Below are 14,047 nucleotides of genomic sequence, written 5' to 3'. Positions count from 1 at the left end.
TTCTGAAAAACTTAGGGACCTCCTGTTTTTATTTATTTATTTATTTTTATTTTTTATTATACTTTAAGTTCTAGGGTACATGTGCATAACATGCAGGTTTGTTACATATGTATACGTGTGCCATGTGAGGTGTAAGTTTCTTATTCTGAACTCAGCACATTTTACTGCATTTATACATTGGCATGTCAGAGAATGAATATTTCAAACCCTATCAGCCTCTATTGTTTCTTCCACCATTAGATTTTTCCATCTAATTTTATAGAAAATACAAATATTTAGCTGCTAAGTGTCTGTTATCAATAGGAAAAAAAAAAAACCCAAATTCTGCAATACAATATGTATTTCTTAGCCACAGAGTCTATTCAAAATAGGACAGTTTTTTCATGAAATAAAATATTTTGCGTGAATATGAAAACACAAAAAAATAGCTGCATTATGAATGTTTTTATCTTTATTAAGTGTCTATTGAATGTATTCTGGTGTTTTGAATTTTTTTAACTTTGAATTTTTTTAACCAACATACAGTCTTCAAAGTTAAAAAATTCAAAACACCCAAAATACATTCGATAGACACTCAATAAAGATAAAAACATTCAAAATGCAGCTATGTTTTTGTGTGTTTTCATATTCACTCAAAATATTTTATTTCATGAAAAATACTGTCCTAAATACTCGGGAGGCTGAGGCAGGAGAATTGCTTGAACCCGGGAGGCGGAGGGTGCGGTGAGCCGAGATTGCACCACTGCACTCCAGCCTGGGCAACAAGAGCGAAAAACTCAGTCTCAAAAAAAAAAGATCGCCCTTTTTTCTGCCCCAGGACCCGGACCCTACAGTCGCCGAAATGTTGATGCCTAAGAAGAACCGGATTGCCATTCATGAACTCCTTTTTAAGGAGGGAGTCATGGTGGCCAAGAAGGATGTCCACATGCCTAAGCAGCCAAAACTGGCAGACAAGAATGTGCCCAGCGTTCATGTCATGAAGGCCATGCAGTCTCTCAAGTCCCGAGGCTACAAGAAGGAACAGTTTGCCTGGAAACATTTCTACTGGTACCTTACCAATGAGAATCTCCACTGTCTCCGTGATTACCTTCATCTATCCCCGGAGACTGTGCCTGCCACTCTATGCTGCAGCCGTCCAGAGACTGGCAGGCCTCAGCCTAAAGGTCTGGAGGGTGAGCGACCTGCAAGACTCACAAGAGGGGAAGCCGACAGAGATACTATAGGCGAATTGCTGTGCCTGCTGATGCCCACAAGAAAGCCGAGGCTGGGACTAGGTCAGCAACCAAATTCCATTTTAGAGGCAGATTTGGTCGTGGACATGGTCAGCCACCTCAGTAAAATTGGAGAGGATTATTTTGCATTGAATAAACTTACAGTCAAAAAAAAAAAAAAAGTCAAACAGAATAATATGACTAAATTGGGTTCTATTTATGTTAATATTTATGTGTATTCACACATTTATGTGTATATCCATATATGTCTGCATAGGCAGGTTCATGTAAACATATATGAAAATATATGGAAGTATGTACACCACAGTGATATTGGTTAGCTTTGGGAAAAGTATTTGTTCAGGAGAGTGTTCACCTTTACTACATATGCTTGTTTGCATTATTTGATTTTTGTAAACAATGCAGACACCTTCTACAGTTTTAAAAAGAGTTGGAAAAAAAACAACAACACAAAAACATATAACTAGTGAAAAGAAGGGCTGCCTTCTTACACTTAAGATTATGACACGGCCGGGCGTGGTGGCTCAAGCCTGTAATCCCAGCACTTTGGGAGGCCGAGACGGGCGGATCACGAGGTCAGGAGATCGAGACCATCCGGCTAACACGGTGAAACCGCGTCTCTACTAAAAAGTACAAAAAAACTAGCCGGGTGAGGTGGCAGGCGCCTGTAGTCCCAGCTACTCGGGAGACTGAGGCAGGAGAATGGCGTCAACCCGGGAGCTTGCAGTGAGCTGAGATCCGAACCCGGCCCCCCCGCCCGGGCCACGGAGCGAGACCCTGTCTCCGTCTCAAAAAAAAAAAAAAAAAAATTATGACAGCCCGTGCCAGGTTTTGGGGAAAACTTGAATCTTTTTGATGGTATTTTTCATGTATATTTAAGAAAACGATAATTTAAAAATCTATAAATAGAGGAAAAGCTGGACATCACAGCACTCTCTGCTGACAAAGAAAACACTCAATATTGTAAAATCTCATGTGATTTTGTTTCTTCTAGTTATAATCTATGAGAATACAACTTAGGCAGAGCCAATGCTTATATGTTTCATACAATGCATAAAGAAAAAAGCTTGCTAAGAAAGTTAATATATTAAATAAGATAACTTGTAGCACGAAGTTTACGGGAAGGGTAGAGCACATTTCTTTTTTCATACAATCTTTGTATTGTTTGTATTACATCCTTTATCTCTTGGTACCATGACTGTTTATGTTTCAGGTTGCACCATCGAACTAGGAGCTCCCGGTTCATCTTTGTAACCCCAGCGTGGGGCTCATAACATGGTCTCCATGTTAAGAGACCTGAGGTTGTTGGAGTGGTCTCTATTACTGGATACTCTGATAATCATCATAGAACACAGGAGGCGTGAGCTCCGGTCCTAGCTCCTATATAAATTGGGTGTACTTGGACATGTCACTTAAGCTCTCTGGTCCTATTCCTCACCTGGAAAATAAGAGTCTTTGACTAAAAAATTATCAAATTCTCTTTTAGCTCAAAAACTTGATCCTTAATATGCAAATGTAATAATTTAAGCAGATTAATCATATACATGCACGTGGATATTGCTAAACAGAGACAAGATTTATCTGTTCACTGAAAAGGCCCAATAGGATTTCTAAATGGAAGTACTTTGAATAATAAAACTATTAATAATAAAACCTCTTTACAAGTAGATCAATAGATCATTTTTACCAAATATGATTGGCCTTCTTTCTCTGAATTCCTTCTTTGTTCAAATTAAGAGGGCTATCCCTGTGGAATTGCATACATGCATATAAAGTTGTTGCTTTCATTCAGACTCTTTGGATTGCGGGACATCAGCATGTATTAAGCTTCTAGATTATTTAAACATGTAGCTGCAATTGGGAAATATCACTTTAAAGTAAAATAAAGCTGTGTCAAATATCATTAAGATAATTATAACAACAGGCAACTGTTAAATTTCGGTATGTTGCAAAGGAACTTAGTTTTCTAATAAAGTGAACCTGTGATAACATACTTAGGTAGCTAAATATGGGTATATACACTAGGGACATGCTTACGCTGTCACTAGCAATAGGCTGCAAATATTCCTCCCCACTCTTCAGGGAGTGTTGGCAAGCAGCAAGCAGAATGGAACCCAGTTTTGTAACCCAAGAGGCCAGAGCTGGTACAGGGATGCTTTGGGAGAACATGCTCAGAAGTTGGAGTAGAGCTAAGCTAGATACCAAGGGAGAAGCCAACGGCACTATGATCTGTTAAAAAGTCTGAAATACAAGAGCAGAATTTAAACAGAGGAGGAAGCCAAGCTCTGTGGCTGGAAGAACACAAATGCAAGTAGGAGGGAAGCAAGGAGGGAAGGGACAGGCTGCAGCTGGGGCTGAGGTGGCATCCACTGCCTCTGTGATCGTGATGCTGGGGGATTGGGTGAGGTTGGAATGAATCGCTGGCATGGATACTAAATCATCTCTGCCATTTCTTCAAGCAATGCAAAAAAGAGAAGAATAGGAAGGAAAAGGAGGAGGAAAGGAAGAAGACAGTGGAAGAGAACATTGTGAGGGAAGATACTGTGACATTGTGATAGAGAGAAAAGTGAAGGGACAGGTTTATACTCCTGACTGCAGCATAATGACAATTTTTTTGACATCTAAATTTTAGTTTTTGCCTTCTGAGCCAGTTAATATAAAAATACATACATACATAAATTTTAGTTTCTTAGCCTCTGGAGAACAGAATATTTTGGCCCAGATCATCTGTAAGTTACTTGCTAGCTCTTATATTTGTAAGACCCTGCTGAAACAGTCTGAAATTCTTTAAGACTCAGTTAAAACAATCACTAAGATATTCATAAATCAACTTTATTACTCAGGTAGTATAATTTTAGTTCAACTACTGAGTACTTTGGCATCTGGTTTTCCTGGGGCTGTTGGTAAGAAGACCTGATTGCTTTCTAAAAGGGTGGGTCTCAGAATTGTGTTAGAAGCAAAAGGCAAACAGATGGGTAAGCTGCTCTAATCAGCTCAAGCTGGAAAACAAACAACAAAAAAAACCAAAAGAAAACTCTTTTCTCTTCAAATGAGAGATCGGTCTTCACCAAATTCCAATGCTCCACTCCCTGATTTGGAGATGAATCAGATGACTTCACTGGTCTTCCCCTTCTCTGATTTCTGTGATTCATCAGCTAAAGCAACTAGGGTGGGGGAAAAGAACCCTTCTAAGGAAAAACTGTTAGAATTGTAAAACAATGAAGAAAGCAAATTTAGAATACTCCTAACTCAGACATATTTTTAAAGAGGACTCCCTATTCTAGTAATTACCAATTACATGGACTTTGCTGTTTATCAATTGTTTTATAAATATTTTTCTATGAAATCAGTAAAAAAAAAAAAAAAATGCATTGTGCAGACAAAAAACTAGTTTCAGGCTGGGTGTGGTGGCTCAGGCCTGTCATCCCAACACTTTGGAAGGCTAAGGTGGGAGAACTGCTTGAGGCCAGGACAGAGTAAGACCCTATCTCTAAGAAAAAATATATATATATATAAAGAAAACTAATTGGTTTTGACCATCTGAAAAAGCTACCAGTATCTACCTGATTATAATAATCAAGGAACCCTCAAGATTCATTCACGTTAACGAACATTGAGTATCCACTAAATGCCAAGCCAGGCGGGACTACACAGCACATCCATAACAGGAAGAAACATCGAACTCCTCCTTAAGGACTAGTGGAAGTTAATATGTAATGATAATTTGGCAAATGCATCAGATATGAAATCTAAGTGCTAGGACAATACAATAAGAGAATGACTAATTCTGTCAAGGAACAGTTAACCATTAGAGAAAGGAAGTAAGCCATTCTATCTTTGCCAATGCATTAAAGTTGTTCATAGTTAGTTGAAGTCATTGCACAACCACGAAAGAGGAAATGTAACGTAAACCAATGTATTCTCTATCAGCAGGAAGTGACAATGTAGAGAGGTGGGACTGTTTAGTTTTAAACAAACCATCCAGTATAAAAACAGGTAAAGAGTCATGAGAGAAGGTATGTATTTGATCAATGCCACCATTTTGAAGATAGTTTTGGAAATACTCAGCTTAAGTATTTCCCTCAAAGCTGAAGGCAAATTCTGGTCACTTGAGAGTTTTGAGGAAGAGCTAGCAGTGATTCTGGGCCAGAGCTGGTGTTTAAGAGGGGAAAAGATAGTAGCAGAAGAGGATGCTGATTTGATGAGGCCCTCATTTGATAACATTGTTCAGTGAACTCAAACAGATTTATTTTCTGGTTGTAAAAATATTTGAGCATTCTGATATGAGGGCTGAAGTGGATATCTATCAGTCCAATCAAGCTTTTAGACTTCCTGAAATACTCAGTATTCAAAATCGTGTAATACTATTTAAAATTAATAATTTGGTGAGGGTAAAAATGTTCAAAAATAGAGTGAACTAAAGTGGAATATTCAATGATAACATGAATAATGAACTTATATAGCAAAAAAGAGTTTAAAAATCCAGTATTCCCACGAGCAAGGGAATAGCTAAGTGTGATGTCGTTTCCATTATCCCTATGTAAGTCTCCGTAGAAATAGGTTAACATCTGCCATCCCCTTCCTCTTCCAGAACCTGTGGTATTCTTGTGGGCATCCTGGATACCTGGAACAAGCTTAGACATAAACCCAGACAATGAAAGAGTTAAGAAGGTACAGAGTTAGTGGATGCAGGGTTGGACCTGAGAAACTCGCCATCCACCGAAGTCAGTCGTCAGAGATGTTGACCCCTCTCCTAGGGCTGCAGTTACTCTTCTTTCACAAACAGAAATCCTATCTTGGAATAGTTAACACTGCTTCTGTTAGTCTACTAATATGCATTATATATATTATAAAATTATCTGCACTGTTTTGTTAAAAAAAATACATGAAGCCTTTATACCATTAATATCTAATGGAAAAGGAATGGCAGAGAGGTAGGGGAGAATGGCCTCGGACCCACTTGGGCTAGCAGTACAGATCTCCATATTTTTTTTTTTTTTTTGGTGTTTTTGGTGTTTTGGGGTTTTTTTTGAGATGGAGTCTCACTCTGTTGCCCAGGTTGGAGTGCAGTGGCCTGATCTCAGCTCACTGAAACCTCCACCTCCTAGGTTCAAATGATTCTCCTACCTCAGCCTCCCAAGTTGCTGGGATTACAAGCGCCCGCCACCATGCCTGGCTAATTTTTGTATTTTTAGTAGTGATGAGGTTTCACCATGTTGGCTATTGCTGGTCTCAAACTCCTAACCTTAAGCGATACACCTGCCTTGGACTCCCAAAGTGTTGGGATAACAGGTGTGAGCCACTGCACTAGGTTTGTTTTAACTGTTTAAGTCCAATTTTCTCTTTCAGCACCTTTTTTTTTTTTTTTTTTTTTTTTTTTCAGACAGGGTTTCGCTCTTGTTGCCCAGATTGGAGTACAATGGTGTGATCTCAGCTCACCACAACCTCCGCTTCCCGGATTCAAGCGATTCTCCTGCCTCAGCCTCCCAAGCAGCTGGAATTACAGACGCCCACCACCACGACAAACTAATTTTGTATTTTTAGTAGAGATGGGTTTTCTCCATGTTGGTCAGGCTGGTCTCGAACTCCCAACCTCAGGTGATCTGCCCGCCTCAACCTCCCAAAGTGCTGAGATTGCAGGTGTGAGCCACCAAGCCTGGCCATTTTTTTTTTTTTTTTTTTTTTGAGACAGAGTCGAGCTCTGTCACCCAGGCTGGAGTGCAGTGGCACCACCTCAGCTCACTGCAACCTCTGTCTCCCGGGTTCAAGCAATTCTCCTGCCTCAGCCTCCTGAGTAAGTGGGATTACAGGCACGTGCCACCATGCCCAGCTAATTTTTTGTAGAGATGGGGTTTCACCATCTCTACAGGCTGGTCTCGAACTTTTGGCTTCAAGTGATCCTCCTGCCTTAGTCTCCCAACGTGTTGGGATTATAAGCATGAGCCACTCTTGGCTAGAGCCGCTCCTGGCTAGAGCCACTGTGCCTGGTTTGACTTTTATTTTTATTTTTATTTTTTAATTTTATTTTTTTTTTTGAGACGGAGTCTTGCTCTGTCACCCAGGCTGGAGTGCAGTGGCCGGATCTCAGCTCACTGTAAGCTCCGCCTCCCGGGTTCACGCCATTCTCCTGCCTCAGCCTCCGGAGTAGCTAGGACTACAGGCGCCCGCCACCTCGCCCGGCTAGTTTTTTTTGTATTTTTTTTTAGTAGAGACGGGGTTTCACCATGTTAGCTAGGATGGTCTTGATCTTGTGACCTCGTGATCCGCCCGTCTCGGCCTCCCAAAGTGCTGGGATTACAGGCTTGAGCCACCACGCCCGGCCTGGTTTGACTTTTAAAAGGTTAGGAGAAAGACCAGCTAGGTAAAAAGTAGCATTTAAAGAGTTAACCGGCCAGGCGTGGTGGCTCATGCCTGTAATCCCAGCGCTTTGGGAGGCCTATGTGGGCAGATCACGAGGTCAGGAGATTGAGACTATCCTGGCTAACACAGTGAAACCCCGTCTCTACTAAAAAAATACAAAGAAATTAGCCAGTCATGGTGGCACGCGCCTGTAGTCCCAGCTACTCGGGAGGCTGAGGCAGGAGAATGGCGTGAACCCGGGAGGCAGAGCTTGCAGTGAGCCAAAATCGCACCACTGCACTCCAGCCTGGGCGACAGAGCGAGACTCCATCTCAAAAACAAACAAAAAAAAGGGTTAGCCAGTATTTTTTTAAGTGACTTTCTTGGAAGGTTACCAAACTTTTTTCCACATTCAAGGTTCACTTCCAGATGACATAATTCAAATGTAATTCTCCAAAGAAAAATTTTGAAAGGAACCCCTATCCCATTTAGCTTTGGAGCCTAGAAGAAGGCTGCCCTACTGTGTGTGAGGGTCTGTAGTTCTTACCCCCTTATTACTTACTTGTTCGACTCCAGTAGATTTAAAATCTGCACCTTCCATCTCCTTGGCTTGGCTGCATTCTCGCCATATGGCAGGCATATTTAGTACACAGAAACAAGAGTGAACAGCTTGCCAAGTAGGACTGATCACTGTAAACTTAGGGGTGTTTTTGTTTTTGTTTTTTTGGAGACAGGGTCTCACGCTGTCACCCACACTGGAGTGCAGTGGTGCAGTCATGGCTCACTGCAGACTCGACATCATGGGCTCAAGTGATCCTCCCACAACAGCCTCCTGAGTAGCCAGGACGACAGGCATGTACCACCACACTCGGCTAACTTTTTAAAATTTTTTGCAGAGACGAGGTCTTTTCATGTTGTCTAGGCTGTTCTCGAATTCCTAGGGTCAAGCAATTCTCCTGTCTTGGTGTCCCAAAGTGCTGGGATTACAGGTGTGAGCCATCGCACCTGGCCAGCCTTAGGTTTAGATTGAAAAACAGTGTCTCCCAACCTCCATGTCCTCAGACTTCCCTAGTTTCCATCCTGCCCCCTCAATCTATCCCTATCTATTGCAGTCATATTTTCCGTTCTAGAAGTTTAACCATGTTGCTTATCCCAACTCTCATCCCCCATTAAAAAGCTTTTGATTATTCCCCACCTCAAGATAACATCCACAGTCTTTTTTTTTTTTGAGATGGAGTCTCACTCTGTCCCCTAGGCTGGAGGGTAGTGGCACGACCTCGGCTCACTGCAACCTCTGCCTCCCAGGTTCAACTGATTCTCCTGCCTCAGCCTCCTGAGTAGTTGATATTACAGGCGTGTGCCACTACAATACTTCACATTTATACAGTGGCTTGCATTTTTAAAAGAACTTTTATGTTCATTATTTATTAGATGGGTACTACAGCCAGTAGGATATGCTAGAAAGGCACTAATATCCAGGTTTTGTTTTGTTTTGTTTTTAAGATGGTGTCTTGCTCTGTCAGGCTGGAGTGCAGTGGCGCGATCTCGGCTCACTGCAAGCTCCACCTCTCGGGTTCACGCCATTCTCCTGCCTCAGCCTCCCCAGCAGCTGGGACTACAGGTGCCCGCCACCATGCCCGGCTAATTTTTAAAATATTTTTAGTGGAGACAGGTTTTCACCGTGTTAGCCAGAATTGTCTCCATCTCCTGACTTCGTGATCTGCCTGCCTCAGCCTCCCAAAGTGCTGGGATTACAGGCATGAACCACTGCGCCCGGCCAGTATCCAGGTTTTACAGATGAAAATGCCAAGAGTTGAAGAGGGACGAGGTAGGGCCTTAGCCAGTGGTGGAGTTGAGACTCTGTTTCAGTGCTCTTTCCCCTTTCCTTCTGCAACTGCTTCTTCCAACAAACTCAGACTCTGGGCTGGCTACTTCTAAGACTCAACCTCTCATGCTTTTCTTCCTCTGAAAGTTGCAGCTGACAGTCTTAACATTCTGAAGACTTTCTCACTGCTGCATGTAAATTAACTCTAGCACTGGGCTCCTGGGAGGCAGAAGGCTTGGCTGACAGCCTTGTATGCAGATTGACATTTAGGCCTTAGGCACTTAGTCAGTTAGTTACAGAGTCCTGCTCCTTAAGAGTAAAAGTTTTCAGATACTAGAGTGTAATATCAAAAAAGCCAAACCGTGTTAGAAATGGACCTACCACTTTATTAGCCTCCCACAATGCACACATAGACAGAGATATGCAAGCCTACTGCATCGTGACTTCACACGTCCCCCAACCCCCTTTCTGAACTCAGAAGAAACTCATTGTGCAATTCTACGAGACTGCAGATTGGTGCTGGACAGAAACTATTTCCAGCTGCCCATTGTGGCACTTGGGAGTTATCATTTGCATCACTTTTGATGGGGCGGAGGGGAGACATTATACTTGCAGAAAGTATTTAATTATTTATTTTTCACAATAGTAGAACTGTTGTTTGGGTATTGTTGGGACCCATAACTAGATATTAGTTAAAAATAAGACACCAATTCCCTAAAATACAGACCAGACATAAAATACATTCTATTTCTTAGTTGTATAGAAACGTTAACTCTCTCATTCAACTAAACAGATGGATCTTAATCATTTGATCGTTTATTCTGGATCCCTTTCTGACTTTCGGTTGAAAACTTCAGGGACAAATGTAAATATTGTCTCATAAAGGATTATGTCATCAGTGGTCAGTGAGACTGTTCCCAGACATGATATTCTCATTACTTATTTGGAGCTCCATCTAAAAGATTAAACCAAAGAAGCTTCAATTTTTTTTTTTTTTTTTTTTTGCAGTTTCAGTGGTTTAAATTGGACAGATGTCTGCTGAAAGACCAGTTTGCAAAACTGTGTATGACTCATGTTTTCTTGGCATTGGAGAACATTATCTATGGATGGTGAGGCGTAGGAAAGAGTGGGCATATTTTCAGCACACCAGTGATTGGGCACAGGTCTCTCCCTATGAGGAGAGATAAGCTTTTTGTTGTTATTGTTGCTCTAGGAAGAACAGACTACATACTCAGGTGGAGACAAGTTTTCGCTGAAAGATAGAATGGTTTTGTTTGTTTTTTGAGACTGATGCCCAGGTTAGAGTACAGTAGCGCAATCACAGCTCACTGCAGCCTTGACCTCCGTGGCTCAAGAAAGCCTCCCACCTCAGTCTCCCCAAAGCTGAGACTACAGGCATGTGCCACCATGTCCAGCTAATTTTTTAATTTTAATTTTTGTAGAGATACTGTCTCATTGTGTTGCCCTGACTGTCCTCAAACTCCTGGCCTCAAGAGATTCTCCTGCCTCGGCCTCCCAAAGTGTTGAGATTACAGGCATGAGCCATGCTTGGCAAGATATAATATTTTTCAGAGGTTTTTTTTTTTTTTTTTTTGAGATGGAGTCTCGCTCTGTTGCCAGGATGGAGTACAGTGGCACAATCCCGGCTAACTACAACCTCCGCCTCCTGGGTTCAAGCGATTCTCCTGCCTCAGCCTCCTGAGTAGCTGAGACTACAGGCACGCGCCACCACGCCTGGCTAATTTTTGTATTTTTAGTAGAGACGGGGTTTCACCATGTTGGCCAGGATGGTCTCGATCTCTTGACCTTGTGATCCACCTGCCTTGGCCTCCCAAAGTGCTGGGATTACAGGTGTGAGCTACTGGGCCTGGCCAGAGGTTTCAAGATGTGATATATTCCAAATTGTTTCATCTAACCTGAATTTTTACTTCTTTTATTGTCCTTAAATGCAATCGAGTAGTATTAAATGAGTTAGTTTCGATACATTGTAAGAATGTATCCAAAATATGGAGATGTAGTCTTTAAGGGAAATATACCTATACACTGATACAATACAAAGATACAAATCAAAGGTATAATAGTAACTGGTATGGCTTTTGATAAACACATGTTTCTTTGTTTAATTTCTTTCCTTGTGCAAAGCTAACCATAGCATTGTCCTTGTGACTGGGGAGGTCTAAAATTGAGGTGGGTACAACCTTGCTACATGTTGGTTTTGGGGGAACACTTAGGTAACAGCACAATTTAATACATCTTGATTGAGCTTCCAGGGTTTTCCTAGCCATATGTTCGGTGTTAGGTCAGGTACACAGTTGTAGAAAGAAACAAGCGTTTCCTGTGAGGAGTTTACAGTCTGTTTAGGTATGCATACAAAATGCATAGAGAATAACATGAGATACATTTCATAGTCAGAATATGTGGTATTTTAATAAGTACAGTAGGAATTTGGAGACTTTTGGGGGATTGCATTGTGAGAGCGATTTCGTGCCCTAGACGTGAAAAACAGGAATCCTTGATTTTGTCCCTATTGCAACACTTTTGTCTTTATGCCTCTCTGAACCATTTGTTAGAGGACAACTCTCTCATCCTTTATTAGTTAGGATGTTTCTGTTCACAAATAACAAAAAGCCTACTCAAACTGAGCAAATAATAAAAGAGGTGTATTGGCCGGGCGCGGTGGCTCAAGCCTGTAATCCCAGCACTTTGGGAGGCCGAGACGGGCGGATCACGAGGTCAGGCGATCGAGACCATCCTGGCTAACACGATGAAACCCCGTCTCTACTAAAAGATACAAAAAAACTAGCCGGGCGTGGTGGCGGGCGCCTGTAGTCCCAGCTACTCCGGAGGCTGAGGCAGGAGAATGGCGTGAACCCGGGAGGCGGAGCTTGCAGTGAGCCGAGATCGGGCCACTGCAATCCAGCCTGGGCCACAGAGCGAGACTCCGTCTCAAAAAAAAAAAAAAAATAAATAAAAAATAAATAAATAAAAGAGGTGTATTGGCTAAAATCCAGGGGAAGGGTGAGCTTTATGTATGGCTCCATCAGGACTCAGACTCTGATTCCCTGTGTACGTTTCTTGCTTCTTCCTTCAGAGTACACATCTCATCTTCAGGGTGGCATCCATCCTTTTTATTATATGGTGAGCGGCAGCACCCGCGCTATGGTGCATTTTCATTCACACCCAGAGAGAGAGTACTTCATCTCATAAACATCTAATGAGTATTGAGATTTGTGCTGATTGGACACAAACCTTAAATCATTCCCTAGGTTGAAGATGTTTACCATGTACTGACTGGTTTAGATCTGGGTTACTATACAAATCACAGAAGTAGGGGAGATTACACTTACTGGGGTTCACTCCTGGAGCTGAAAGTAGGGTCAATTTCATCTAAATTTCATGGTAGCTACATGACACGGGATGGAATAATGAAATAAATGGGCCTTTAGTTGGAGTGGTGGTGAGGGAGTGGGAGATTCTCTCCAAGTTGTACCTTTACACCTAGAATCTTGATCTTATTCTCCATCTCCTTTCCCCCAGGGCTCCTGGTTGGTTCCCCATCAATTATTATTCTTTCAATTTGTACCTCTGTATTGCAGCAACAGGTACACTTCCTTTAATCTGCAAACATAAACAAGTTCTCATCATTCTGAAAACAAAACTCCCTCTCCTGGATTTTCCTGCAGGTTATTGTCCTGCCTTCATTCTTCTATTCAACAGACTTCTCAACATGGCTTTTCCTCCACACCTTTCCTTGTCTCTCGTTCAGTTCTCAGCCTGCAGTGACTGCTTCTGTCACACCACGGAATGTTCTGGTCAGTGTTGAATCCAACAGCCTTCTTTCCTTAGTCTTCATCCTCCTTAACCTCCTTATAGTACCTGAGATTGTGGACAATACCATTTTTAAAAACTTTTCAATCTGGTGTAATCTTGAGTTTATTTAATTGTTGCAGAAATATCATATATAGCTCCTATATGCCTTTCATCAAGACTCCTGTGAACATTTCACTGCCCCGATCCTCTAACTGGAGAATAAGCTAGAAATAATGCCCCATTACCAATTTATACTTTGGTTTTTATTTCCTAAGTATGGGACATGCACTGATATAACCACATCATAATCAGGAAATTAACACTAATACATCACTACCAAATAATCCACAAATGCCCTTCAAGTTTTGCCAGTCGTTCCAATAATGTCCTTTATTGGACCAGGATCCAAACCAGGATCATGAGTCACATTCAGTTAGTTTTCTTTAATCTGCAGTAGTGCTACAGTGTGAAAGAAGGGGAATTTTTGCAGATTACTGACCATTTACTTTATAGACTGTCACTCAGTTTAGATTTCTCTGATATTTCCTCATGATTTATGTATATCTGGAAGGAGTATACCACAGAAGTGATGCTGTGCTCTTCTTGGTGTGTGTCAGGAAACACCGTTGATTTGTTTCATTACTGGTGATATTAATTTGTATCACTTGATTAAGATGGTTTCAGCCAGGTTTCTTTCTGGCATTAACAGGTATTTTATACATGTTAAATAAGTAATTTGTGGGGAGATTCTTTAAGGCTATGTAGCTGTTCCTATTTATCATCAAATTTTCACTCACCACATTTAGCATCCATTGATGATTCCTAAATAATTATTACTCTA

The 14,047-nt window shown here is 41.5% G+C and overlaps 1 pseudogene; it reads left to right on the top strand.

The window, feature by feature from the left end:
• The first annotated feature begins 722 nt into the window (after positions 1-722).
• LOC116275661 lies at positions 723-1,393 on the top strand (annotated as a pseudogene).
• The last annotated feature ends 12,654 nt before the right edge of the window (positions 1,394-14,047 follow it).

This window comes from Papio anubis, chromosome 7, assembly GCF_008728515.1.
Source record: "Papio anubis isolate 15944 chromosome 7, Panubis1.0, whole genome shotgun sequence".
Classification (NCBI taxonomy): Eukaryota; Metazoa; Chordata; class Mammalia; order Primates; family Cercopithecidae; genus Papio; species Papio anubis.
This window is presented reverse-complemented; position numbering and strand designations above follow the sequence as displayed.